At 47.6% G+C, this 23956-nt stretch overlaps 1 protein-coding gene across 1 annotated transcript in view; it reads left to right on the top strand.

The window, feature by feature from the left end:
* LOC147737714 (uncharacterized) overlaps positions 1-23956 on the top strand; it is a 93792-nt gene that overhangs the window by 7080 nt on the left and 62756 nt on the right. Inside the window, exons 3-4 of the mRNA XM_086942433.1 lie at positions 4351-4401; positions 5533-5651. The gene's annotated coding sequence lies outside the window, so the exon portion shown is untranslated. The remainder of the gene's footprint in view (positions 1-4350; positions 4402-5532; positions 5652-23956) is intronic.

Genomic DNA, 23956 nt, shown 5'->3' with positions numbered 1-23956 from the left:
GCTGCTGCCAGGCTGGTGATGGGCCCTCCTAAATTCCACTCTGTTGCGGCTACCATCATGAGCCTTCCTTGGCTTCCTTTGGGTCGGAGAATTGAGTTTAAAGTAATTCGGTGACTGTGCCTAGATTCAGAAAATCTAGATGGGGGAGGTCCTTTTCGCTTGCTGCGGACAATTTGTTGAACTCCCTTCCGCTTTCAATTTCGATTCTGGAAACTTATTCAGTAAGGCCATGAAGACCTGGCTCTTTACCAATACGAATCTGTAATCCCTTTATCTATGGACACCCCTGATCATGACACTGATTGTAAAGGAATGCGGGGGTAACCGCAGATAGACCGTGAGATGGTACGGGAAAGTTCTGATAAAACGCGTAAAGCGGATTATAATGAGGCTTTTAAATAGCCTACAAACACTAGTCACGGTAAGCGGGGTATGGGGTTTAATTCTTCGATTGCTTAAACTAGAACAGAGATTAGATGGAGGGCTCAGGGGGAAACTGGGAGACTTGATGTACTTTAAAGTTTCCACAAAGGATGCGATTGCCAATCCACTAACATGTAAATTATATTAACGGTTTAGTTTCCACATCAAAAAGGGAGCCATGTGATGTATTAAATTGAGGAGGGTATTGTGACCGAGCTGTGGAGTTTGAAAAATGAGCAATGAAATGTTGCACACTGTTTGACTGTTGTAGTAGATAGCACAGATAAATGACGCTTTACACTTGGCTTGATGCTTATGTACAGAAACTTAGAAGTTGGATTTTATTGATAGTTGTGCTTATATTTTCCCCCAGATAAACCCCTGACGAAGGGTAATCCCGAAATGCATTGGGTGTTCTTGAATAAATTGTGATCTGTGGAAACACGTTTCTCCTGTGTTGTTGTGAAAAGACGTTGACAAAGAAATTAAATAAATCGAAGAAAACAAAGGAAAAAAAGATTGATAAAAATAGAGTAAATATGGTATAACATGAGTGATTTATTGGATTTATTTGAAGGCACGGCTGTGCAGCTTGACGGGGTCATAATTGGCTCCTCTTCAGTTTGGTTTCACAATTGCAGCGCAATTGGGCGGAGCGCGGAGCAAGCTTGAACGCCGAACAAAGGTTGAAAATGAATGAATATGGAGAAAGCTAGAAGCGAACAACAAAAAAGGTGTGCATCTCATCAAAACTGTCTTTGCAATGAATGTTCATTGACCCTCATTTTTGGAGCTGGGTAACTATTTTGAAGGGCCTCAGCAAACATTGACAATTTTTACGCCTGAAAAGTCTGTGTGATGAAAAGATCGACTTGAATTCCGTTTTTGGCTTTCACCAGACTAAAGGGGGGCAGTCACGTCAATTGAAAGTGAAAGAAAACACTCACAGTCAGCACTGCCGACTGCGCCTCATTGCTACCTAGGCTTGGGCGTGCACAGCATCATCTGATGTGGCTAAAACTCCCCCTAATATGTCTCAACCTCACTAAGCCCTCAGCAACCAGGTGGTGGTCAGCCAATGACCATCAGGTAAACAAGCATTGGCATAGCCAGTAGGTCTCGCCTTTGGGACCTTATAAGTGTCTGACCCCTCTATCTACACTGATGTAATTGGAAACTTCTCCCCACCACCTGCATAGACGGGACCTATTGACAAAATCGAAAGCTGAGGACTGGTCCATAACAGCTAAGTAAAGTGGGGAGTGCTGTGCAATAGTGTACTTCCCTATGATCGAATTAAGATTAAGACTTTGCTCGTTTGTGCAAACTTTACCCCTGAAACCTAGTTGGCATTGTTGTAAAATCTGATTGTCCTCTGTCCAGGTTAAAATTTTTGTGTATAAAACGCTGCCTAAAATTTTAAGGGTGTTATCTATGAGGGAGATCGGTCTACAGCAACAAGGTTGTGTGCAATCGCCCTTTTTAAAAATGGGAACGATCGTGCTAGTAGACCATGTCTTAGGCAGTTTGGCACTGATTAGAATATTTTTGAGTTGTTTATTATTTTTCCCATTGGTATTTTTCCTCTTTTGAAATTCTATTTCTTTTTGGTGGGAAGGAGCCGATGATGAGAAGTGGAACATACTGACGAGTACCAGTCAGCAGGTCCCTGGTGGTTGCTCCCGTGAGGTTCCTTCCTCCCGCCCACACTTTTTCCTTTACTCTTGTTGGTGGACACACATTAGCGCCTGAGAGTGAGTAGGACAGACACACACGGGAAGACACACGGTTGTTACGAGGACATCATAGAGATAAGCACACTCTGTTGTAAGAGGCATAGTGAGTGCTAGGAGTAAGTGAACTCACACACACGAAACAACAGATGATGAAAAGGAATATAAAGCTTATAGATATCAGGATCAGGTTTTGTGTATGAATTGGATTCTCAATGCCCAGCACCTGGCAAGTGTCCTGCATGGATCTGAGCTGGAGGAGTTTGCCCTTCCATATGAAAATCAGCCGGAAATGGTGACCCAAAGAATACGGTATTCCTTGATTTCGAAGACGCGTGTTTGCCACTCGGAACACCCAACACTTTTGAAGAGGTATTAGAGCCAGGTCCTGGTACAAAGGTATGGAGTGGGCCTGATATCTTAGTCGTTGCTTGTCCCTGGCAGCACGTAGTATACACTCTTTTAGTTGAAAGTCTGGAATGCAAGCCAAAATATCCGGTGGGGGCGCCCAGTATGCTCCTGAAGAGACCCTGCAGGTATTGTGTGATGTCTGGACCTTCTTCTTTAGGGGGAACTCCCTTAACGCTAATGTTGTTTCGCCAAGACCGATTCTCCAGGGCTTCTGTGTGTGCCTGGAGATCGCTATGTTGAGCCTCGAGCCGGAGTATCTCTTGCTGTAGATGCTCCACCTCCTCTTCCCGGGCTTTCTCCTGATCCTCGATGGAGGCAATGCGGTCTCCAATGGCATCGACGTCCCGCCTTATCATAAGGCGGGATGTTTATGCCATTTAGGAACGTGTGGCCTCCATTGGTTATCTCCTTCATCTCCCCGCTATTTCCCTTTTCAGCGTCTGCAAGCGTCTGCAAGTCGCCTCGTAATGCACCGAATAGCGACTCTAAAAAGGCGTGGGTAACTGGGGCTTCAGAGGTGTCTGCATCTTGGCTGATTTGTGTCATTGGGGAGAGCCTCCCTTCTCTGCTGCCGGTCATCGGGAGCTTGGTCAGTATCTTTTTTAGATTCTGATCCTTCTTGCTTCTCGCTGAGGACATGACTCCTATATCTCTTACCACATCACCAGATCGGCCTGCCTTGTCATGGGGGTCCCAGCCCCAGTGGGTGGCTGTCATCGGGTTGTCCTCCCGCTGAGCTCCACTACGCTGTTGCATGATGGTGAGGGCCAGGGTATCACTCCCTTTCAGTCTTGTCCGGGCCTTGCTGCCTTCGACCGTCTGCTATTGCCCTGCTGGGCATCTGCTGCTTGTTCTCAATACTCTAAGCACTTTGCGCCCGAACCTGCCGTGAATCCCCCTGTAGGCCAGCCCCCCTATCTGAGCCTGGAGCACTAGATGTCTTCTTGGACCACTGCAGCTAATTCCTGCACTATGTGCTTGCAGGCCATGGCCTCCGGTTTCCTCTGACTTAGCAGTCAGCTCCAGAGAGACTAATCCATGCCCGGGCCTCTCATCCATTGGCACCATGTGATTCTTACAGCGTTACAGTTCATATCTTATTCCCCTATTGGATTTTGTCATTTTAGTGTCATTTTGACTTTTACTTTTTTGGTTTCTTTATATTAAGTTAAGCCTGCCTGTTCGGTGTTTAGGTACCAGGGGGTTGATCCTAGGTTAATTGAATGGCTTTGAAAGTTCACTCTGACAACGGTTGTGATTGTTCCTCATCTACCACAAATAATAATTCAGTTTCTTACAGAAACTATCTGAAATTATCTGCAAAACAGGCAGTTGATAACCTATCAGGGTTGAAACACCCTGTGGACAAACTGAAATATGGGACTAGTATTGTGTGGCAATAGAACCTCTAAAAATATTCAGCTTGCAGATGAACCAAGGATCACGCTTGAATGTCACACCCTTTTAAAACAAGGTAGTCAGGAAAGTGTGAGGAATATATTGCAGCTCTTTGCATTTTGACAGCCCCAAGCAAATTTGAGAACAGAGTGGATGTATGTAGCAGAGACAAGTGTTCACCCAATGTGAGTGGTGAGATCCGCATTGCAGGTCTGCCTGAAGTTATGATGCTGCTGACAGTAGCGTGTCTGCTAAAAGCGATGGCGTGACTGGTGGAACAATAAAGCCAAATAAGAGAAAGTTATCTTCCGACACCGCAGTCTTCGTGACTGAGACCAGTAACACTGAAGACTCTGAGACTCACACCAGTAATTTCTCCTTTCAGAGCGTTATTGCTGCAGATGGAGTGAAGCCAAGAAGTAAGCACATTACTAAGGTACCAACAAAGTTTAATATTGTTCATTTGTATTAACTGTTTCTCTTTTACAGCATTTGGAAATGTATTTTCTAGTTTTGTTGCTTTTTGGTTAGTTTTTTATTGTAGGCTGTTATCTTCGGTTTAAAGGGAAAGATGTTGTGGTGTGTGACCTTAATGCTGCGGTTTACATTTCATTACCATCATTTGCTTATCCTGGAAACTACATACATACATGATTTGCTGCTGTAGACAAATAATGCTCCTGTGTACTTCATGATTTCTCTTTCAGCACTTCATAGTAAAACCTTTCAATTTTTGACTCAATCATTTGGCAGAAACATAACTTTGTATCATTAACATTGTTGTAATGGGGAACATTCATGTGGGGTTAGGACTGGCTCGACCAGAGTGCTTGCTGACTTGGAGGAGTATGGAGTTGGCCACCTTGCCCTGTGCGGTGTGGAACCAAGCCAGCGATGCTTTGCTGCAGGCTCATTTGCCCTGATAGCTGGTCAACAGTTTGAGGAGGAGGCAGTGAAGAGCTGGCTAAGTGTGCCATGAGGCTGGCATTTCAGTACATCCCTGAGAAGTGAGCTTTGAGTCAATGTAGTGTTCCTCTTATACCACGTGCAATTCATCCTCTCCAAAGCCTCAAGAATTCCTGGGTGTGAAGGGCGGCTGATTCTGATTGGGTGCTTGATAGTTTTCCAGAAACTCATGTTCTTGATTGTTCATGTTTGTCAGTAGTTAATGAAACATGCCCAGGGGTTTTATCTCTTCAGTTGGCACAAGCTGCAATAAAAGTTTCTTTCCCATTGCAAAAAAATATGAACGGCTGACGAGCCTCTGTCTGTCAAAGAATGGAAGAGCTGGGGATCTGTCAGTCATCTCACTGCTAAGCAGAGCCATGTCATGCTTCACCCTCACTCAGGCCTCTGATTTTAACTAACATCGCTTAGAACACTGGGACTTTAGAGACCATCCTTTTAATGAGAAAAACAAAACTACAAGTCCCATAATCAATAGTGGTGGAAGGTGTCAGCCATCCAGTTCAATGTTTTAAGTATTTGACACAATATTGAATTTATAACCTTTGTTTTTTATGGTCATGAGTCACCAGGATACTAAAAACGTGTCTTTTATTTTCAGGGTCAATTAAGTAATGGTCACCAGCTTGGAAGCTCTGCTAATTCTTCAGTATTTGTCATTGATCTCCACATGTGGCTGGTTTGGGTCTGCCCCTGCATCGTTCCCGATAACTTGCACAGGTAAGGAGCTTGTAGCAGCAACATGATAACCCCATACTCGTCTGTAAGAAGTGCGCTCGGAGGCAGGTATCCGATCATTTTTGTGAAACAAGCAAGCACCAATATCTGCTATGTACATTTGTTAAAATAAAACAGTCAAATCACAGTATACTGTTCCAGAGGTTCAGTCCCAGCGACATTATCTGTAACTGAACGCAGACACCCTAGGAAGCATGTGCTTTTAAGACAAGTTGCGTTCACTCACCTAAAGATTACATGCTTCATCATTGGGCTATACTCCTCACCAGGCTAATGCTACAATGAATGGCGGGCACCACAAGAGGGCATTTTGTCGGAGATCTTTGAATAAGTACGCCGGATGCGCATAGTAGGACAGAGGATGTTGTGTCATTAGATGTGAGATTGGTGAAGTCTGAATATAAGATCAACTATCGACCCGTTGCCACAATATAGTTAATGTGATCTTCCAGGTCCATGTTGAGATTAAAAACAGTGGCAGAGAAATTGAGGAACTAATGGCCCCTATCGCTGTGTGAAAGTGTCGATCACCTATGGACCTGCTGGTAAGCTGGGGTCTATACTTCAGGTCAACTTTTTTCATGCCGTGTGTAGTCATGGAGCAATCTGTTGGCATTTCATCAGGACCATATGGGAAAATGGGTAAATGCGACCTAATCTTCTCCACAGCCTGAGGAGCTCTGTAACTCAAAGCCCTGCACCGTGCATAGGTGATAAGGTGCCTGTTAACATCTTACTACCACAGGTGAGCGCTGTCTAACAGAGTGCACTAGTTACGGTAACCCCCCTAAGGGTCAGGACATACTGACTTATCCAATAGCGAGGACTCCGCATCAGAGGGCAACTGGTTTGAAAAGCCCATGCTTCCTAGGGTGCCTGCGTTCAGTTAGAGATAATGTCTGTGGGACTGAACCTCCAGAACAGTATACTGTGAGTTGATTTATATGAAGAATGTGTATACTGGACTGCCATTTTCCTCAGCATCTCTTGTGATATGTAAAATAAAACACAACACACCGGGAGGCCAACACACCTATCATACATTTAATGCAAAAATAGCAAAAGGCCAAGCAAACTAACAAGTGACAATTGTCTTTGCAATGGACGAGAGCATCCACCCTAAAGCAAGTTGGAGTATATAATGCTAATGCTACACAATGTATTTTTATACACTTTTCTCCTAATACAAGTCAATCAAACATGAACACGTGATAGAAACAGTTACTAAAACAATACTAATGAGTAGGAGGCAGGATCTCCTCTCGAGAGGAATGTGAGGAGTCAGTGAGGTGCAGATAAAAGATACACAGACAAGCTGCAGAACTCACTATTTCTGGAAATACCACTTCTGTTTGTCAATATTAAATTTACTACAAGATGTAGGAAAGTGGGCTGATGGACATCACTAAATAAATTGGTTCTGGGTCCTAATAGAATCATGTAACTTTGCAGGCATATTAAGGCGAACAGACACATCAATGGTTATGTAATATATTAATGCACGTTGTGGCATTCATGTGTAACCAATTATCGGTATTAAAGAAACCAGTATATCCAGTTATGCTTTCTCAATTCCTTCTTCCCAGTGGCCACCACTGCTGCTAGCCAGCTGTATTCAGCAGTGCCTCCTGTGACCAGGAATCCTGCATTTAATCAATACCAAAGGTTGTCAATGCTTCTAGCCAACTCCGGTCACTGGTTCCACTCGCACCCCCACCACCCTTGGGCCTGTTATTCTTTTAGCCAGCTCCAGTCAGTAGTGGCCCCTTGGACCTCTATGTAAGCCTACTAGCCAGCTCCTGTTAGTACTGACCTGTTATCATGCTAGCCAACTTGAGTCATTAGTAGCACCTTGGGACTAGTGATCATACTAACCAGCTTCAGGCAGTATTGGCTCCCTGAGACCTATTATCCTGCTAAGTAACTCCAGTCAGTAGTGACCCCTACCTTAAATCCTACAAATATTCAAAACCAGAGGTCAACTCTACTGCCAACCAGTTCCAGTCAATATTGACATGCATTGTTACCCTGCTTGTAATGAATACCAGAGGCCAGTGTTGTTGCTAGCCAGCTCCAGTCACCAGTGGCCCGTCACATATTATCCTCAATAGGATCAATGCCCATGGCCTGTGCAGCTGCTAACCTCCTCTAGTCAGTAGTGACCTCCCAGACCTGTTATTGTGCATATAATCAGCAAGGCTTCTGCCCTAATAACACCACCCCAATAATTTATTTACATCATACGGTAGGTACTGCACTATTTCACACGAACCCAAAAACAAAGATCAAAATCAAACCGTTCAGCACTCCACCTTGTCAAAAATGACCAAATCACATCAAGCACTATAGCCCACCACATCACATGGCACACTCAGCCACAACATGACCAGATACCACGGCAGGGATTTGGGGCCATTAATCCTCTGTTCGAGGCATGTATGCTGTAGATGCACATGCTTTGCATACTCCTGCCATCTTGTGTTGAGTCCGGATGTTTGCAAGTTGTTTTTCTTTGAAGAAGTCTTTCAAGTCACGAGGTAAGGTGACTCCTCCTTTCGGTGATAGTGCGCATGGGCATCAACTCCATTGTTAGATTGTTTTTTACCCCCAATGGGTTCGGATGTGTATTGCTGCGCTCTGAAACCGCTCTTCGGGTTCCCCTCAGTATGCAATCCACTCTACCCTCAACGGTAATGTTTCAGTACCCGTTTACCTGTTCTCTGCGTTTAAAATAGATCGACAAACTCCCCATTTTCAATAGAAAACCTCGAGGGCAACCGTCGGGCCTTGCTGCATAGGGCCAGCCATCTGCAAATGGAACGGACTCCATTCCATTTCTGTCCTGGGTGCCACGCCAAATACCCTCACACCGACCTACATCAAGTTTGTAACTTGTGCCTCTCTCCAGCGCACAAGGAGGAAGACTGCGACGCTTGTCCAAGAGGACTCTACCCGATCATCAGGCTCGACGACGAGAGAGGCTGCGTCAAAGCATTCAACACACTTTGGATATCTTCGGGGAAGAATCTGACCAAGACGAGATAGAAGCGTCTGCCGTAGAAGAAGAGGCCCATCTCTATGCCAGAGCGCAATCGATGGGGCATGCTGTAGCAGCCATGTGATTGCAATTCTACGTTATGCCAGTACCATAGGCGACTGACCAAATGTATAGGTTATCTTGCTCCCTTCTGGCATCTAAAGAGGCCTAATAAACAGCATTTGGGTGTCAGCTCAATACTTAGTTGTGTGGCATGCACCATTTCTTCGACAGCTAGTTGCCAGAAGGAGTGTATTTCATCGCAGGACCATGGTTAATGTAAAAAATCGGCCCCCACAGTGTTGCAGCGCAAGCATATATCTGAGCAAGACCCGACCATTCGATGAAGGTGTTGTGGCGTTAAGTAGGTTCTTTGCAGACAATGATAATGTATTAGTCGAAAATGGGCATTACTAGAAACCATGCGTATTAGTTCACAGGCCCGCTGCCAGTCTTGATCTTCCATTGGAAGGTAAAAGTCTAAATTCCAGGCGTCTTGGGTCCGTATGTAGTGTCTACTGTATGTGTCGCATTGTTCTGTAAAGATGCATAATTAGGTGTCTACACGCTCCATAGGTTAGCAGTATCTCAAGGGATTGAGTATGCGGCGGAGCTGTCGCATAGCATGGCCGGGTGTGCTTAGTTGTGTCTGCCAAGCCTGCATATTATTTTTGTTTTTAAAAACAAAGAGCTTTTCTTGCCGGATCCAAAGCAGACTACTCTCTTTATTCACCCAAAGACTGGTCACATAGTCACCAAGCCACCTACAAAGAGGAAACCAGATCATTTACCACAAATTCCAGTTCCTCCAAAGAAGATTCATATAGCGACTAACACTTCACCGCCACCACCCGTTAACCCTAATTTAATTATTTCGCCGCCATACTCTCCAGAATCAGAGGATAGTGACAAATCACAAGGGCATGGGCAATTAGATGAAAACATAATGCCATTAGATCCTGATGATTCACCACACGAACCAGACCCATGGCATGATTGAATTGAATTGAATTGAAAAATAATTTGTAATGCGCAGAACAATAACCCGAAGGTATCAAGGCGCCTAGCAAAAGGTCAGGAAGGACCAAGAGGGGAGACAAAGATCTTAGACATAAGCTTGCTTGAAGAAAAAGGTCTTTAAGGCAGTGCGGAAAATCTGTAGGGATGGAAGGGATCTCAGATCCAAAGGAAGTTCATTCCACCACTTAGGAGCCAGAGTGGAAAAGGCTCTGCCGCCCCACCTGGCTTTCCGTACACGGGGAGTTGCAAGAAGCAGCTTCCCGGAGGAACGCAGGTTTCTACGGGGAACATAGTGGGAGATAATGGATCCAATTCCAGTGTCGCTCTTTTTAGCAATGGCTCTGTAGGTCATACACAGGACCTTAAACCGAATACGCAGTTCCACCGGCAGCCAGTGCAGAAATTTTCTGGCTGCCGTGGCTGAAGAGCGTCTGGGGATATCCAGAACAAATCTGGCTACGGCATTTTGGACCACCTGCAAGCGCTGCAGCTGTCCTTTATTGAGTCCTGCATACAGCGCATTGCAATAGTCCAAACGCGAGCCGATGAGAGCGACAGCTATTTGTTTTCTTGCCTGGAGGGAAAGAAATTTCCTAACCCTACGGAGAGTATGAATCAAGCCCCAGCAAGTGGAGACAGTTCTGCTCACCTGGTTGCCTAGGTCAAGGGCAGGATCTATTATCACCCCGAGATTTTTAGCAGAGGAGGTGGGGGAGGGACAGGTACCCAGGGAGTCAGGCCACCAGTTGGCTGACCAGATGTTTTCTTTTCCCCCAAACACCATCACCTCAGTTTTCTCCCCATTCAGTTTCAGAGAGTTCAGAACCATCCACCTGCCGACCGCCTCCATACAAGATCTAAATTTGGAGGCGATTGGTTCATCTGAATGGGGTAGAGAAACGAGGATTTGAGTGTCGTCTGCATACGAGACTACCTCCATCCCGAAAGATCTTATAAGTTTGGCCAGTGGGGTAACATAGATATTAAAAAGGGTCGGGCTGAGGGCCGACCCTTGAGGAACCCCACATAGCACCGGACGGGATGGAGATAGAAACTCCCCAAGTTTGACTCTTTGTTCCCTCCCTGTAAGAAAGGAGGTCAAGAGATCAAGAGCTGCATTCTTCACCCCCACCTCCCTCAGCCGAGATGTAAGTACCGAGGGGGAGAGGGTGTCGAAAGCCGCCGTTAGGTCTAGCAGGACCAGGAGAGATGTCTGGCCCTCATCTACTGATGTACGGATCTTGTTAAGTACGATGGTGAGGGCTGACTCAGTACTAAATTCCTTCCTGAATCCATGCTGAGAGGGGTCTAGACATCCAGAACTTTCGACAAAGGCTGCGAGATGTTTGTTGAGATGAGTCTCAAGCATCTTGGCAGGAGCGGGGAGCAGGGAGATAGGCCGGAAGTTTTTTAAAACCCCCGGATCCAGGGAAGCCTTTTTCAGCAGGGGTTTCACTACCGCCTTCTTCCACTCTGCAGGGAAGATACCATCTCTAATGGCAAGATTCATTATCTCCACCAAAGGAGGTAGGAGGGTCTCCCTACATTGTTTAATGACCTTCAGCGGACAAGGATCCAAAGGAGATCCGGACTTAGTCTTGGCTAACAAGAGCTCAAGATCTTGTACGGTCAGCGAGGGAAAGGTGTCCAGAGTGCAAGGAGTGGAGATTTCGGTGATGGTTAGACTCATCTCCACACCAGGTGTAGGTGCACTGAGGGCAGCTCTTTGTTCCTCAAGGGCTAAGTAAATGTCCTGGATCTTGGAGTGAAAAAAGGAGGCGATCTTCTCGCAGAGATCCTGTGAGGGGATAACGGGGTCAGGGACTTGCAGTCTAATCAGGGAGTCAACAGTTTTAAAAAGTTCCTTCGGGGAAGAAAGCGAGGAGGTCACTGTCACGAAGTATTGTTGTTTAGCCTGCAAGATTTCTGCCTTGTATTTTTTAACCAGAAGTCGATGCGCTTCCTTGTTTTTAAAATCCCAACTGGCATGCCATAGTCTCTCCATTCTCCTCACTTCTTGCCTAAGAAGCCTAAGGGAGTTAGAAAACCAGGGTGCAGAGGGTCTCTTTCTAGCGCGGCGTCGGGATTGTTCTGGGGCCAGTTGATTCAAGGCCTCAGTCGTGACCTGGTCAAAATGGGCGACTGCAGTCTGAACGCTGCACGGGCCAGAGATGGCAAGGTTTGCAGCCCAGGGCACGAAGGAATTGCTGTTGATATTCCTAAAATTCCTCGTCGTCTCTATAGTGTGGTTTGCTGGTATAGGGGACTTTACCCTAAGATGATTCAAGAGAAAAGGGACCGCCAGATGGTCAGACCAAGAAAGGTGGATCGGATCCTTGGTAGTCAGACGAGGATCATTGGAGAAGATGCCATCTAGGGTGTGTCCAGCACGGTGAGTAGCTCCCATGACACGTTGCATAAGCCCACAAGATTGTAAGGCCTCAGTAAGACAGGAAGTGTCAGAGAGGTCGTGTCGTTCTAGGTGGTAGTTGAAGTCACCCATGATGGAAAAATTATCTAGACCAAAGTAGGGTTAAAGAGATTGGAGAAGGTGGTGTGTGAAATGAGTTCTCGAGCCAGGGGGACGGTAGATGAGAATGCCGTTAAAGAAGGGGCGTTGTTCTTCCTTTATTGAGAAGTGAAGAGCTTGAAAACTATCAGGGAAATCAGTAAGGGGTACAGTGTGGCATTGAAGGTGATCCTTATAGAGGATCGCTATCCCCCCTCCCACTCGTCTCTGCCTATCGAGTCTGGCCAGGCAGTAACCTTCCGGAACGGCCTCTGTTAGATCGGGGTCAGAGGTGTCCTTGGCCCAAGTTTCTGTCACAAACACCACAGTAGGCGTTCTATCCAATACCATCTCCCTAAACATAACCCTGTTCTTAATCAGCGAGCGGGCATTAATTAAGATGCCCTCTACTTCTACTAGATTGGAAGTGGGAGAAGTAGAGGGTTCAGAGGTAGGGTGGATGGAAACGGGATTGGAAGATCTTGGAGAAAGGTAGCAGCCGCAACGGGGGGGAAACAAGAAAGCGTCCGGATCGTAGGTATGATGACAGCGTTTGTTCCTAGGTTTAAGGGCCAACATGTCACGCAGAGAATAGCTACAGGCGGGGGGTGACATTTTGTCCGAGTCCAGTGTCCCGCCGTCCAGCGCGTCCTTAGCGCGGACGGGCGCAGACGGGCTGGACTCTGGCGTGACTCCGGCGGGCATCCGGCGCATCCGCTGCCGCGTCCGCTGCGCGGAGCCGCTGAGTACTCTTTTATAGAAGCTAGAGCGCGAGGGCGCGCCTACACTAAAGATGGCCGCCGAACAGCCCTCGCCTCCCCGGGACCAGCTCTCAGCGTCAATACTCAGCTGAGAGCGGCCCAGGAGGTAGAGGAGGTATGAGACACAGATGCAAGTAAAAGTCCGCTTTTAAAAAAGCGAGAACGAGTAAAATACACGCGTCACTCGGGACGCGCTAAAAGTACACAAAAACCCTCTATAAATGAATGTTAAATCGTAATGATAAAGAATAGCAGAGAGGAACCTCCGGCTTCCGCCTCAGAGGGTGAAAAGCTATCGATTACAGTACTGATCTCGATCTAACAAATGATCCGGACTTCTATCCCTCAAAACCATCCCCACCGGATGTCAATGTGGGGTTTGCCCAACTAATCAACAGAGCTGCTACATATCACATGCTCAAGCTTCATTTAGACCCCGTAGAAGAAGATCTTTTTTATTGGAGACTTTTGCCCAACCACAAAAATCTACTCATGTCGTACCCATGCTACAAGGCCTCCTTAGACATGCTCCTGAGGTGTTCAAAGACCCAGTTAGAGCTGCTAGGGCTCTTAACCCCAGAGTAGATAAAACATACAAGGCAGCTCCCAGTGACCCGATGTACATTAAGGGCCCACTTCCCTTAGAGTCACTAGTAGTTGCCAATGCACGCAAACGTGCAAACTCCCAAGGGTCAGGTGACACACCACCTCCTGACAAAGAATCCAAGTTATTAGACGCGTCAGGTAAACGTCTGGCGTCTCAAGCTGCTAATTCTTGGAAAATAGCAAACCCACAAGCCCTTCTAGCAAGATTCGATAGGGCTCAATATGATGAGCTGGAAAAGCTCATTCAACATCTGCCCCAAGAATATAAGGACCAAGCCAATGACCTTATACAAGACGGCAAACTTATAACCAATACCTCAATCAAATGTGCGCTTGACTCAGCTGACACCGCGTTGCGTGCAATAAATACTAGTGTTCTGCTACATAGACACGCCTGGCTCAGGGTATCTGGATTTAAGCAAGAGGTGCAAAATACGATGCTAAATCAACCATTTGATCAACAGCATCTCTTTGGACCTGCAGTCGACGCATCTCTAGAAAAAATAAAAAAAGACACAAACAGCAAAGTCTGTGGGAGCCTTACAGTCCCATCTGCCAGAGGCTCCTTTCGTCGCTCCTTTTATACACCCACATCATCCTATAAATGTCCCAACCAGGGCTCCTTTTCTAGGGGATACAATAGAGGAGGTTACAGAGATAACAACAATAAGGGTAGAGGCAGAGGTAACAACACCCGCATCTCCCCTAGCAATAAAGAGTGACTTCCCTGTGCTTCCCCCGATCAGCCCACTCCTGTCGGGGGACGCATCTCACAGTTCCTACCTGCCTGGAATTCCATCACAACAGACAGGTGGGTAAGACAAATTATCCAGTATGGTTATTGCCTGGAACTCACTTCTACTCCCCCAACATTCCTCCAAGACCGTGTCCAATGTCATTAGAACACCTAACGCTCCTCAAACAGGAAGTCTTATCAATGTTGCAAAAAGATGCAATAGAGCCAGTTTCGATAATTCATCAGGGGACAGGAGTCTACTCCCTTTTTTCCTAATCCCAAAAAAGGACGGATCTCTAAGACCAATACTGGACCTCAGACCGCCAACTTTTACATTCAATAAGACCACTTCCTTATGGTCACTTTACAACTAGTGCTTCCACTACTACAGCAAAGCAACTTTCTCTCCACTATAGATCTAAAAGATGCCTACTTCCACATTCCAATACATCTCGCTCAAAGGAAGTATCTCAGATTTGTGGTAGATGGTGAACACTACCAGTTCAAGGTGCTCCCATTCGGAGTCACCACAGCACCCAGGGTTTTCACCAAATGCCTCGTGGTAGTTGCAGCCCATCTCAGAAGACAACAAATTCATGTCTTCCCCTATCTAGACGATTGCTTCACACACACTCCGGACAATACAGTTGCTTCACAGTCTGGTATCCACAGTAAATCTAGACTAATCCCATCTCCAACCATCTACAATGCAACAATATCTAGGGGCAGCAGTGAATACTTCCACAGCCCTAGCATATCCAATCCCATCAGGATAAATGCTTTATAAAACCTAGTTCAAAGATTTCAGCCACAACACTCACTATCAGCAAGAGTGTTCATGCAGCAAATAGGTATGATGGCATCTTGCGTTTTTCTCTTCCCTCATGAAAGATTGCAAATGCGCCCTTTACAAGAATGTCTAGCACGTCAGTGGGACCAAGCTCAAGGTCAACTAACAGATCTGGTGTTGGTGGACGACCACACCCATTGCTCTCTGCAGTGGTGGATCACAAAAAATCTTTCCAAAGGACGGTTGTTCCTCGAGCTAGTTCCACAGACAGTGCTAACAACAGATGCATCGCTCACCGGCTGGGGAGCACATCTCTAAAACCATACCATTTAAGGTTTATGAACCTCTCAACAAAAGCAATTCCACATCAACTACCTGGAATTGTTGGCAATCTCTCTAGCGCTGGAGTCATTTCAACCACAACTCCTAGGCAAAGCTGTCCTAAGTCGTACAGACAACATGACAGCAATGTATTACATACAAAAACAGGGGGGGGGGGACACACTCTCTCCAGTTACCCCGTCTAGCACAGAGCATCTGGAGGTGGGCCATTCCACGGAAAATATACCGCCTAGCAGAACATCTATCAGGAGTACACAATCAAATAGCGGATCTTGTCAGTCGCCAAACACAACAGATCCACAAATGGTAACTTCATCCTCAAATACTTCTTCCTTTCTTTCACATGTGGGGACAGCCAGACATAGATCTGTTCGCCACACACCAAAAAGCAACATGCCCAAGCTTCGCATCCAGACTAATGGGTCCTCCATTTGAACCTTTACACAAATGTGAACTACAGTACCTTACTTGGAAAGTAGCTTTTTAGTTGCAATCACTTCTCTCAGAAGAGTGAGCGAACTCCAGGCATTAACTAAACAAAAACATTTTTTCAAATCTTATCATAACAAGGTAGTTCTTAGAACAAACTCACATTTTTAACCCAAAGTAGTATCTGCCTTTCATCTAAACCAGTCTGTTGAACTACCAGTATTCTTCCCCCAACCAGACTCAGTGGCAGAGAGAACTCTACACACCCTTGATGTTATAAGAGCATTACTTGACTACATCGAAAGAACACAACCCTTTAGGAAAACCAAACAGCTTTTCGTAGCTTTCTCCCCACCTCATAAAGGCAATCCTATAGCCAAGACAGGAATTGCAAGGTGGATTGTAAAATGCATACAGATATGCTACCTTAAAGCCAAACGCACGTTAACCATTCGCCCTAAAGCTCATTCTACACGCATCTATGGCATTCTTGCGGAACATTCCCCTAGATGACATATGCAAAGCAGCAACTTGGGCCACGCTGCACAACTTCACAAAACAATATTTTGTAGATGTGCATGCAAAACAACAAGCTAGTGTAGGCCAGGCTGTATTAAAAACACTTTTTCAAACTACTACAACAGATACAGGTAGCCACCGGTAAGCAGGATACTGCTATATAGTCTATGCATAGTGTACAATCTGCAGCTCATATGCCTTCAACGGAAAATGCTACTTACCTGTATACATCTGTTCTTGGCATGTAGAGCTGCAGACTTGTACACGCCCACCCTCCTCCCCGGATACCTTTATCTGATCCAGTATTATCTGAATTAGATCATCACGCATTGACACCTTTCTATTTCTCACTTCTCCATCTAACCCTACTGGCAAAATAATGTTACGATGGAGCCGAAGCCCATGCACACTGTCGACCGAAGGAGGAGTCACCAACCTCATGACTACAAGACTTCTTCGAAGACAAAAACAACATGCAAACATCCGAGTCCAACACCAGATAGCGATGGCGATCTATGCATAGTGTACAACTCTGCAGCTCTACATGCCAAGAACAGATGCATACTGGAAAGTAGCATTTCCTTTAACTGCAAATTGTACTTTATGGCTTTTGTATGATTTTTCATATTTATTTGTATTACGTGCTTGCTTTTCTTATGTCTTGTTTTTTCTTTCATGGCCATATCTGGCTTAATAAGGATCTTTTTATAGATATGATACCAGTATGCCTGGTACAGTATATATAACTATTCCTTCTTTTACATACAACAGTTCATTTACTGCTCCAGACAGCATTCTACACCCTGCTGTGTCATACTACACACAAGAACATATGTTGTGGTGCATCTGGTGCACTGTGGTGTGATAAGGCAACACATTATATTACACTGTAGCGCAACAAACAACACCATGCCCCAACGCACCATCCCACGTATGACCTCTCTGCCTAAAGTACCATCTCGCAATGTTCCACACGCTACCACAACATAGAACTTTAGTTTAAGACTCACCACCCTTCGTAGCATCACACCATAGGGTACCACACAAAGCTTAACGACAAAACAAAGTGTTACACTATGCAACCCCAAGCAGACACAAATATAGGACTCAGTAAATGAGGAACGGAATCAAGACTATAGGTATTACACAGCGACTGAACGATGTGCCTGACCATCTGCACATGTGTACAATGACCCTCCTGGACAGTTGCCTCTACCATATTCGCTCCAAGCTTATGTTGCTATTCGTGTTGCAGATCGGCCGTGCCGTTTCACCTCCTAAATAACAATGCATGTTTTATTATTTATTTGAAATGAGTGGAATGTAATTTCGATCAGAAGCATCAAACAAAAGGGTAAATGTGGTACCTAACCTGATAGGCAGATATAGTCAGTAACATAAACCAAAGTGAGTGGGTGTGGGGCAGGCTCAGATGTCAGTGAGTGAGTGGGCGTGGGGCAGGCTCAGATCTCAGTGAGTGAGTGGGCGTGGGGCAGGCTCAGATCTCAGCGAGTGAGTGGGCGTGGGGCAGGCTCAGATATCAGCGAGTGAGTGGGCGTGGGGCAGGCTCAGATCTCAGTGAGTGAGTGGGCGTGGGGCAGGCTCAGATCTCAGCGAGTGAGTGGGCGTGGGGCAGGCTCAGATCTCAGTGAGTGGGTGTGGGGCAGGCTCAGATCTCAGTGAGTGAGTGGGCGTGGGGCAGGCTCAGATCTCAGTGAGTGAGTGGGTGTGGGGCAGGCTCAGATCTCAATGAGTGAGTGGGTGTGGGGCAGGCTCAGATCTCAGTGAGTGAGTGGGCGTGGGGCAGGCTCAGATCTCAGCGAGTGAGTGGGTGTGGGGCAGGCTCAGATCTCAATGAGTGAGTGGGCGTGGGGCAGGCTCAGATCTCAGTGAGTGAGTGGGTGTGGGGCAGGCTCAGATCTCAGTGAGTGAGTGGATGTGTGGGCAGGCTCAGATCTCAGTGAGTGAGTAGGTGTGGGGCAGGCTCAGATCTCAGTGAGTGAGGCAGGCTCAGATCTCAGTGAGTGAGTGGGTGTAGGGCAGTCTCAGATCTCAGTGAGTGAGTGGGTGTGGGGCAGGATCATATCTCAGTGAGTGAGTGGTTGTGGGGCAGGCTCAGATCTCAGTGAGTGGGTGTGGGGCAGGCTCAGATCTCAGTGAGTGAGTGGGTGTGGGGCAGGCTCGGATCTCAGTGAGTGAGTGGGTGTGGGGCAGGCTCAGATCTCGGGAGGCCGTGAGGTCAAACGATGAAGTCCTAGAAGGTGGAATCGGAATGATGCAGAGTGACTTTGGGTGTGATAATGAGGTTCTCTTTGGCAATTCTCCTACATGACTGTAGCATGAATGTACTTAGGTAGTCTATAGAAATGCTAAGGTGCGCTTTGAATATGATTTTCGACAACTTGTAGAGAGTGTTCTTTGCTTTCGGCGGAGCCCTGCAGCTCCGTGCTCCAAGGGTGTGGTCGTAGTATTGGGTCTTATCCAGTGGGGAGAACGGATACTGAGAGACTTCAACAGCAGTGGTAGTAATCCAATCTGCTGTTGAGCAGTGAGTGGATCAGTGCATTAGTGGCGTGGAATAGTAGACGTGGATATATATTATTCATCGATGTGTTACTTGGTTTCATCCTGTGGTGACGGTGATAGTAATGAGCGCTGTTATACACGGTGAATGGTTGAGAAGCACTCCTCAGTTTCTAGCAGAAGAGGAGGACAAGGTACGAGGAGGGACGAGGACCAGGAGAGATTTACGTGAGGTGATGTAGCAGAAGAGGAGGACACGGTACGAGGAGGGACGAGGACCAGGAGAGAGTTACGTGAGGTGATGGTAGCAGAAGAGGAGGACAAGGTACGAGGAGGGACGAGGACCAGGAGAGAGTTACGTGAGGTGATGGTAGCAGAAGAGGAGGACAAGGTACGAGGAGGGACGAGGACCAGGAGAGAATTACGTGAGGTGATGGTAGCAGAAGAGGAGGACACGGTACGAGGAGGGACGGGGACCAGGAGAGAATTACATGAGGTGATGGTAGCAGAAGAGGAGGACAAGGTACAAGGAGGGACGGGGACCAGGAGAGAGTTACGTGAGGTGATGGTAGCAGAAGAGGAGGACAAGGTACGAGGAGGGACGAGGACCAGGAGAGAGTTACGTGAGGTGATGGTAGCAGAAGAGGAGGACAAGGTACGAGGAGGCACCAGGACCAGGAGAGAGTTACGTGAGGTGATGGTAGCAGAAGAGGAGGACAAGGTACGAGGAGGGACGAGGACCAGGAGAGAGTTACGTGAGGTGATGATAGCAGAAGAGGAGGACAAGGTACGAGGAGGGACGAGGACCAGGAGAGAGTTACGTGAGGTGATGATAGCAGAAGAGGAGTACAAGGTACGAGGAGGGACGAGGACCAGGAGAGAGTTACGTGAGGTGATGGTAGCAGAAGAGGAGGACAAGGTACGAGGAGGGACGGGGACCAGGAGAGAGTTACGTGAGGTGATGGTAGCAGAAGAGGAGGACAAGGTACGAGGAGGGACGAGGACCAGGAGAGAGTTACGTGAGGTGATGGTAGCAGAAGAGGAGGACAAGGTACGAGGAGGGACGGGGACCAGGAGAGAGTTACGTGAGGTGATGATAGCAGAAGAGGAGTACAAGGTACGAGGAGGGACGAGGACCAGGAGAGAGTTACGTGAGGTGATGATAGCAGAAGAGGAGTACAAGGTACGAGGAGGGACGAGGACCAGGAGAGAGTTACGTGAGGTGATGGTAGCAGAAGAGGAGGACAAGGTACGAGGAGAGACGGGGACCAGGAGAGAGTTACGTGAGGTGATGGTAGCAGAAGTGGAGGACAAGGTACGAGGAGAGACGGGGACCAGGAGAGAGTTACGTGAGGTGATGGTAGCAGAAGAGGAGGTAAAGTAGACCTCTGTTGAGGATGAGTTCAGCGAAAGGGTCCCAAGGGATGTCAAATGTTGAAGTGCATTGAGACATGCTTGATTGGATGTGGGAGGACAGGCAGTGGCGGCTCCTCCGCTAAGGCAGAGGGGCGTTGCCCCACTGCTGCAAAGCAATGAAAGACAGAACAAATACATTGATAATAACTTGAGATTATCGTTGTATTTGTGTCTGCTGGGCAGCTTTGTGGTACGGGTGGGGCTGCTCTGCTCTCAGAGCAGGGGAGGAAGGGTTTGCCCACTCCCTAGTGCACAATGACTGTTTGGCCGGCCTCTCGGGCCGGTAAAACAGTAATTTTTTTGTTTAGGTTTGTTGATTGGGTTTTAGCATTCATTATGACAGTTATGGTTCAGTACATTAGTGCTATGCTGTGAATACACAACAACAATAATCACCAGATAAACATTCTTCTACATACGCATTGCATTGTCCGACCGTTGTTGTACTGTTTGGTCCGTGTTTACATACGTCCTATGCCTGTATCGGCCGTGTTGTGCACCTTATAATTAAGACCTGTCGGGGCAGTTGACACCTCCCTTCCAGCGCATTATCGCGTACTTGACGGGTTCAATGTAATGTGCATCTCATGTTGTGGTCCTGTCTTGTTTGTCTAAATGCCTTCCCCCCCAAAAAAAACTCTGGTGGAGTACCCCTTTCCAACTGAGCCTTGGTGGGCTGTCCTTAAGCTGCGGTGAGGTGCGGGGCTGCGGCAGCGCGTGTGGTGTGGAGGGGGTCGAGGATTCGAGTCGTTGTGGTGATCCTTACTCTGTCAAGGGGTGGCCATTCTGTGTGGGTTCCACTCCAGATTGGGCTCGGGGTGGCGGGCGTTGTTGTGCTTCCTCTAAAATAGGGGATGCCGGAACAGCCGGCTGGGCCTGGGCCTGTGAGGCTATTGGTGTCTCCGGTGGGTTCGTTGTCTGTGTAAATTCGTGCATTAGTTGTGCCCATTCCAAAGAAATAGGGTGTTTGCGGACTCCCTTCAATTCTTCCTCCTGATGTGTCTCTTCCTCAGCTTTTCCCCATTTGATCATGGCGCCTATCCAGGCTGCTTCCGGAGGTCCCGTAGGGGATCTCCAGTACATGGCTTTCCCCTTTTCGCCAATAGGATGGCTAGGGACATGAAACGACATTGTACTTTCTCGGTTTTCCACCTGCTGAAAATCCCGAGCGCACATGCCTCCCATGTGGGCATTGTTGTGATGGTGGTAATTGCTGTGAGTGACCGATGAACCCGGTCCCAAAAGCCTATAAGTGTGGGGCAGTCCCAAATCATGTGTTTGAAGTCTGCTGCTGGGGCTTGACAGCGGGGGCATGCAAAGTGTGTATCTGGGAAGAATTGATGAAGGCGGTGCGGTGTGAGGTAAGCTCTGTGGAGGATATTTAACTGTATGTTCCGGAATCTCGCGTTTCTTGAGACTTTTTTGGGGTATTCCGGAGCTGTGTTCCATTCTTTATCATGGACTACCCTCCCTATGTCCGTTTCCCACTTTTGACGTAGGGGCTCAAGGGATGGAAGGATTAGTTTGCGCACTGCCTTGTAAAGCCAAGTAACCAAATGGCACCCCACTCCCTTGTGTAGTATTGTGTGAATTACTGGGTGTGTTGGAGGTTCCCCTGTGTTAGGATTCCAGTATCTACGGCTGCTATCTAAAATTTGCCTATGCATTAGAAATTGCCCGGGTGGGAGATCATACTGTTCCATCATTTGGGCATATGTCTTCAGCTGTCCCTCTTCAAAGAATGATTCCATCTCTGTGACCGCCAGATCCGTCCATGCCTGGAGGGCGCCCGTTGTGTAGTATGTGTCTCCTTTTGGAAACCCCACTAGAGGCAGTAGGGGCGAGTACGGCAGCCGCGTCCCAGACATACGATGTATTCTCATCATACAGGTGCGAGCTATGGACACCTGCAGTGGCTGTGTGCGTATGGGTTTAGTACCCGGCAGTAGTAATCTGTGGATTGCCGGTTGCGGCATGGGGCCCTCCATGGTGATAGTCGCTCCTATATGGCGCCCCGCCGTCCAATACGATGGCCATTGGAGCTGTGCCGACAAGAAGTATGCTTCGAATGCTGGCGCTCCCAAGCCCCCCTCCGTCGTGGGTAGGCGTAATGTGGATAACGCAACCCGTCGCCGCCCTCCTCCCCATATAAGCTCAGTGAGGAGACTATCCAGTTCTTTAATTAATGATCTCGGTGGGACAACTGAGAGATTGGTGAAAAGATACAATAGTCGAGGGACCATTATCATTTTTGCTAGTGACACTCGTCCTATGGGAGCCAGAGGTAACGTTTTCCAAAACCTCACTGCCGACCTAAGTCCTGCTGTACAAAAGGGGGTGGTGATGGACGGAGCATCTCAATCAATCAAACACTCACACCCAGTCAAAAGATCTGTTTCCCTTGCTCACTTTGCCACTGGATTCAAGCAAGCCGGGCTGAAGACGGCTGGAATGCCAGAAAGCGGTCCTCGGAAGCTTGTTTCCGGTCCAGGGAAGACATGGTTTGGCAGTTCGGCTGGACTGTTCCCATGAGGCACAGGGTCAGACTGATTTGCATATAGCCATGTCTGAACTGGGGTGGCAGAGTGGGCTAAAGAACGGTGATGGATTCAACCCAGATCTTTTGACTGGGTGTGAGTGTTTGATCGATTCGGATGCTCCGTCCATCACCACCCCCTTTTGTACTGCTTTTGGCCGCCATAAGTGTGGCAGGGTATGCTCAGACGTGAGTCCCTTGCTCACTTTGCCACTGGATTCAAGCAAGCCGGGCTGAAGACGGCTGGAATGCCAGAAACCGGTCCTCGGAAGCTTGTTTCCGGTCCAGGGAAGACATGGCTTGGCAGTTCGGGCTGGACTGTTCCCATGAGGCACAGGGTCAGACTGATTTGCATATAGCCATGTCTGAACTGGGGTGGCAGAGTGATGGATTCAACCCAGATCTTTTGACTGGGTGTGAGTGTTTGATTGATTCGGATGCTCCGTCCATCACCACCCCCTTTTGTACCGCTTTTGGCCGCCATAAGTGTGGCAGGGTATGCTCAGACGTGAGTCCCTTGCTCACTTTGCCACTGGATTCAAGCAAGCCGGGCTGAAGACGGCTGGAATGCCAGAAACCGGTCCTCGGAAGCTTGTTTCCGGTCTAGGGAAGACATGGCTTGGCAGTTCGGGCTGGACTGTTCCCATGAGGCACAGGGTCAGACTGATTTGCATATAGCCATGTCTGAACTGGGGTGGCAGAGTGGGCTAAAGAACGGTGATGGATTCAACCCAGATCTTTTGACTGGGTGTGAGTGTTTGATTGATTCGGATGCTCGGTCCATCACCACCCCCTTTTGTACCGCTTTTGTACAGGAATTTATATAGCGCAAATCACCAAGCGGTTTCTAAGCGCTTGCTTAGGGAACCCGTCCTGGTATTCCCCTGTGAGATAACCCCAGCAGGGTATCCACAAGGTGAAAGCCAGGCATCCCGCCGCGAGGGGCCGTTGTGGAGATTAAGCAAGCTATTGCCCAGAGTCGCAGAGTGTGAACCCGTGAATCAAGTAGGCACTGGAGCGAGAATTGTCGAGTCCATGGACATTTTAGGACTCAACCCAGCCG

Source organism: Lissotriton vulgaris, chromosome 1_1 (assembly GCF_964263255.1).
Source record: "Lissotriton vulgaris chromosome 1_1, aLisVul1.2, whole genome shotgun sequence".
Taxonomy (NCBI): domain Eukaryota; kingdom Metazoa; phylum Chordata; class Amphibia; order Caudata; family Salamandridae; genus Lissotriton; species Lissotriton vulgaris.
Note: the sequence above shows the minus strand (reverse complement) of the source record. Positions and strands in the feature narration are given on the sequence as shown.